The following is a 6,017-nucleotide window of genomic DNA, read 5'->3' as shown; positions in this document are numbered from 1 at the left end:
ACCAAGAAACTAGTATATCATGGCCTAGCTCACTAATGCAAAATTGAGTGTGTCACTCACCTCGTTAAAGCAAGTTGCTTAGGATTCTCGTAGGTGGCATTGTCACCACGTAGAAGCACCTAAGAGCTCCACTCTACCGCTATTACACACCAATGTAAGCTCAACTCTCCTCACAACTGAATCTCACACACTCACTCTCTTACACACATACAAGCAAGCACACATAAGAGCTCAAACAAATAAGAGGCAAGGAAGCAAGCAATAGCATAGGAGAGTAGAGAAGAAGAACAAAAAATTATATTATGCATAAGAGAGAGAGGTTTCGGTTATAAGAGGCTTTATCTAATTTGTGTTTAGGGTTTACACCCTTGGGCGGTCAAAGCTTAAAAATCAAGTCCTTAGGCATTCTAGGCCTCCTAGGCTAGTGTAAACACTCATCCAAAGGTAGTAACCTAAACTCCTTGATCCCATGGTGTGTCTTTCATAGACAAGTGGTGTGAGCACACACGTAAAATATACAATACATAACTTTTAAGTGAATTTTGGCCATTTTGGCACCTATGGTTTAAAGGAGGTGAAATGATAAGGTGGCCGCCATAGAGGTCTCCGGCAAGGGTTAACACCTTTAGAATTGTAATATATTAAAAAATTACCAAAAGTGAACGACCTGGATTGATTTACGTTAACCCAAATTTATATTGATCCAAATTTCTTTAACTATGAAAAATGTTTGTTACTACTCATCGTTGAACCTGCACAAAGAGTATCAATGTATTCAATAAGGATGGGGTTGTGAAATATTGTAATACTTGGTAAAGGCCATGACTCTCGTTAACATTGTTGCTAAACCATATTGTGAATTGCCTAATTTGTAAGCGATGCCATACCCAATGGTACCTTTGATGTATTTCAACACCCACATCCTTGCCTTCCAATGGTTGGTGGCTCTCAGGGCTGATTTGAGAATCTACTAAGGACACCAACTACAAAGCTGATGCTAGGCCATGTATTGAATAAAAAGATCAAACTCCCCACCAACTTCATGTACTCCTTCATATGCATAAGTGGAGAAGCATATTCCATAGATAGCTTTGCATCAATCTATATGGATGTAACCACTGACTTGCACTCAGCCATGCCAAATGTCTTTTGAATTTCTTTTGCATACTTTTACTAAGAAATGAAGATACCATCTGAATCTTGCCAGACTAACAGAAATGCATAAGCCCACAAAAGATCTATCATATCAAAGTCTGAACTCAGCATCTCATATGTCTATTGGATCTTCTCTTCATGGTTCCCTGTCATAATAAGACCATCCACATATAGAACAATGATCGTGTACTTCTCTATCATATCAAAGTCTGAACTCAGCATCTCATGTGTCTATTGGATCTTCTCTTCATGGTTCCCTGTCATAATAAGACCATCCACATATAGAACAATGATCGTGTACTTGTCCCCCTGCTTGGAAAAATTGATCATTATCCACATTAAGATAATGATTATGTACATGCCTTGCTCCAGTCACAACCAAACGTCTTGAAATATGAAACTGATGATTTTGTTACCTGAAAAGCTTCTTGAGGTGTCATGCCCTTCACTACCTTTATGTAAGTCCTATTACGGATATGCATTGTAGTGGTATCTGCCTCTGCTTAAAAAGAAATATATAATCCTTTACCTTTGAGCATACTGTGTGTCATCTCCATAATTGTGTGATTCTTGCACTCTACAACACTATTTCGTTATGGGGCATGAGAAACTATCAAATCTCTCTTGATTATGTGCTCCTCCTTGGTGTAGGCATTAAACTCACTTGATGTGAATTCTCTGCCTTGATCTGTTCGAAACCTCGTTAGCCTCTTTCATGTCTCATTTTCTACCAAGCTATGCCATATTTTGAAGCTCAACCTTATCCTAAAGAAAACACACTCATTTCTTCCTACTACTAAAGTTATTGATTAATAACAAGAAGTATGAAGAACCACCCAATACAGTGGTTGGCATTTTACCATAAAGATATGCATGTACAAGCTCTAGAAGAGCCTTTGCATGATCTTGCTTTCTTGTGGAAATGTATGCCGATGCTACTTGCCCATCATACAAGCTTCACACACATCTAACATTTGTGAAAATGCTAGTAGATGTTCCATAATCCCAGACCTTTGCATCTCTTTTAAGACTACAAAGCTCAAGTGTTTGTGTTGGATTCCTTTCCCAATGACATTTTCGCTAGCATCTCTCTGGTGACTACTACACCAGCCTTACCAAAGAGAACCTTCCAGTCCGGTCAACAATGGTTACAACGCTATAGATTCCTCTTGATGTCTGGCACATAAAGGACATCAATTAGTACCACCATTGCTACAAACAAAAGAAATGGTACTTGAACCTATGGCTAGGCGTTTGGCATCATTCTCAACCACTACCAGGATGGACTCCCCCACAAGCTTGAGGTAGGAATACTAGCCCTTTTGATTGATCATATGTCAGCATGCCCCATTGTTGATGATCCATGAACCATTGGATGCTGAGGAATGTTCTACCTTTGTATAGATTTCTTCTGTTACCACAAACAGCTTCGATTTTTCTTCGGCACTATTCTCAGACTCCTTCCAAGGTTTCAAAGTGTCATTTTTCTCATTTGCTTCCTTCAACCTACATGATTTGACCACATGCCTAGGCTTGTCGTAGTAGAAACACTTTGCCTTAGATTTCTTCTAATTCTTAGAAGCATTGGGGTTACTGGAGCCCTTCCCCTTACCTTTCTTTTCATTTGTGGAGAATGCAGTATCATTACCATCTCTAGCTTTCAAGACACATCTCCTCCTCCATCAGCATTATGCTAAACTCCTCAAAGGTAGAGGCAGTTTATGCACCTATGTGTTTAGTGAGGTCACCAAACTATCATACTTCAGGGATAAAACTCTGATACACCTTCATACTAGTTCCTCACTAGTCTTAGTGACTCCCAGTGCCCCCATCTGATCTTACAGATTCTTTATCCGTGATATGAATTGCCATGCCGCTTCTACATCAAAATGAATTTCTGTTATAAGTTAATTCTCAAGGTTTTAAATCCTTATTCAATTCCTCATCTCATATTGGTTCTTTATAACTTGTCATGCTTCAAGAGTTGTGGTAGTATGCTAGATCAAGGTCATTTAACAGTTTTAAAAAAACCATGGCACACAATTGGCTTGATCAATTTACAACCACAAATTGAGATTATCATCAAATTAAATCGATGAAATTAAAATAAGAGAGGTTAGAATTGTAAATGATTGAGTCATCTCCAAGACTCAAGAAGTGCAACCATAAGCGGGCTGGAGATTATTGTGTATAGCTAGGCCGTCATGGGGTGGTTACGCATGTGTGCTAAATAATTGATGGGTTCAAGGATATTATAACGTTCTCAACCTTACCATGTTATCCCATGACTTAAAAGGAACTTATAAGGTTTCCACCTATATATCGGTATCTCAAAGGTTTACTACAAGGTACCATGTTGAAACAATATTGTTAGATGGCCCCAAAACAAGAACCTTGGTTAAGTACCATGTTAAATTACCATAACTTGTTTATATGTGTGTGTTTGTGTATACTATTACACATTGTATAAGGTTACCAATCTTTTAGTTGGTAACCTAATATAACAATTTAAAAATCATTTGAATATATAATTATGTGTACGCTAGTGACTTTGGGTGTGAGAAAGTGTAAGTGGATTTTGGCCATTTTGAACAAAACATTGAACACTAGGTGTAGGTGTGAGAGCACATCAATGTGAGGACTTCAACAAAGTTAATGCCTAGAGCAAGGGAGAGTGACCTAAGAAGGGGCTAGAACAAATGAGATATGTAAAATTTAACTATGGAATATCATAATCTACCTGAGTGGATAATACAAGTAATAAGCGAACGTGGGTAAGGATGATAGCTATAAACATAGTTGATTATGAGTGCAAAAATTTGAGTAATTGTGTACTTAAATGTGTGTGTGTGTGTGTGTGTGTGTGTGGGGGGGGGGGGGGGGAGAGAGAGAGAGAGAGAGAGAGAGAGAGAAAAGGTAGCAAGACACCTTATGTTTTTCACTTATCTTGTGAGGTATTTATTGTGTGTGTGCATGCATGTGTATATGAGTGTGCCCGCAAGCATGCATGTGAGCACGTGTGCACAAGTGCATGCATGTGTGTGAGCATGTGCGCATGCACATGCACACATCTCTCTCTCTCTCTCTCTCTCTCTCTCTCTCTCTCTCTCTCTCTCTCACACACACACACACACACACGTAGAGATATTAAACCATATTAAGAGAAAATCGACTTGCTAGCCAACAAGCACATGTAGAGATATAGGGTAGTCACTAGTCTTATCGCTCTTATCAATCATTAAGGACCAAAAGTATAGCAAAGGGCTCCTTAGCAAATGCATCCTTGAGAGAGAAGAATACCACCCTTTCATTTATTAATTTGAGTTAATTTCCTCTAAAATTGGGATTGGAAAGTGAAATTATAGTGTTCTCAACTACATCAAAACATAGTTTAGCTTGCATGTAAAGATGTTTGTGCTGATCAAATTTAAACCACCATTGTTTGATGTAGTTAACATCACCAAAACTTTTGCTTTATAATCCAAGATCTAAGAGATATTAGCATAGATTCATTGAGAAATAAAAAAGAGGAATTTCAATAACGTCACAAGTAGACTAAACTTAATATGAATGGGCTAGCAAAAACTAAACAAGCATTTAGTCTAATGATGAACAACAAAGATTTCAAAATTGTTTCTATATTAGCCCCTGAAGGAAATGTACTTTTACAATGACATAAGTTAGATGCACAAGAATGTTTCTATATTAGCCACTTAAGGAAATGTACTTTTACAATGACATAAGTTAGATGCACAAGAATGTTTCGAGTATTTATAAAAAGAACAATGGATTAATATTAAAGCAAACTTTAATGATGCAAGCATGTAAGAGTGATTATGCCTTCAAGAGGTGCTAGGACTAGCAATTGCATGCAATCCTATCCAACAAGCGATTACTTACATTTTGGATAGCCAAGAACAAGGTAGGATGTATAGGTATAACTCAAATCACTTACATGAAAATCACTTACATGAAAAATGAAGAGCATCGATAATATTTGCAAGCCGTATGGGAATCACACACAAATAAAATAGCTTCTTATAAAAGTATTACAAAAACACCCCCAAAGACTTGTTGAGAATCATCCCCAAAAGGCAAGGTAGCCAATTTGGGATTTGATGATGCCAAAAAAGGTCCTAAAGGAGAAAAACATCCCATGATCCTATTCCCTAAGAAAGGCAATGCGCCTAGATTGTGTAGATGCCCAAGTGGCCATAAGAGTATATAATGCATATCAAAAGACAAGCCATTCTTTGCCATATTCTTGCACTCTCATGTTAAGTATCTTCTCCATGTAAGCATTGCCTTTTGTTAAGGATCCCCTCCATGTAAGCATTGCCGTGAGTCCAAAACCATTAACAAAGAGATGCCAATGTAGACCAGAAGTATCATTAGTATGAATTTAAGAATCACCACCCACTAATTTGCATCCCAGTGGATTGAGACTAGAGGAGGCACTCCCTTAACTACCAAAGATTATATTGAGCTTTCTAAACCGTGGGCAAAGGCTCTTGGTCCATCCATTCAAAGATAAAACACAGTAAGGTATGGCATCTGAACTTCGTAAAATGAACCAAAGCTCACACTATCCAGCAATGTACACCATTGGAAAAGGAAGCCTAGCATTACAGAGAATTGTGACTAGAGAAGACTCCTTAACAAGTGATGATTCTAGAAGTTCAGATCGTAGCTCGTTAAACCACGGCAAGGCTCTTGACCCATCCATCCAGAGACAATGGGTGGGAAACACATCCCCATTGCCCACCAGCAATGATGAGAGGTATTCCATCTGCACTTCACCAAGTCAGCCCAAGCCCACACTACCCACAAGTAGATTCAGAGAGGATGGAAATTTGCTTCAT

This window comes from Cibotium barometz, chromosome 3 (assembly GCF_041138505.1).
Source record: "Cibotium barometz isolate CiBa-2024 chromosome 3, ASM4113850v1, whole genome shotgun sequence".
Taxonomy (NCBI): domain Eukaryota; kingdom Viridiplantae; phylum Streptophyta; class Polypodiopsida; order Cyatheales; family Cibotiaceae; genus Cibotium; species Cibotium barometz.
This window is presented reverse-complemented; position numbering follows the sequence as displayed.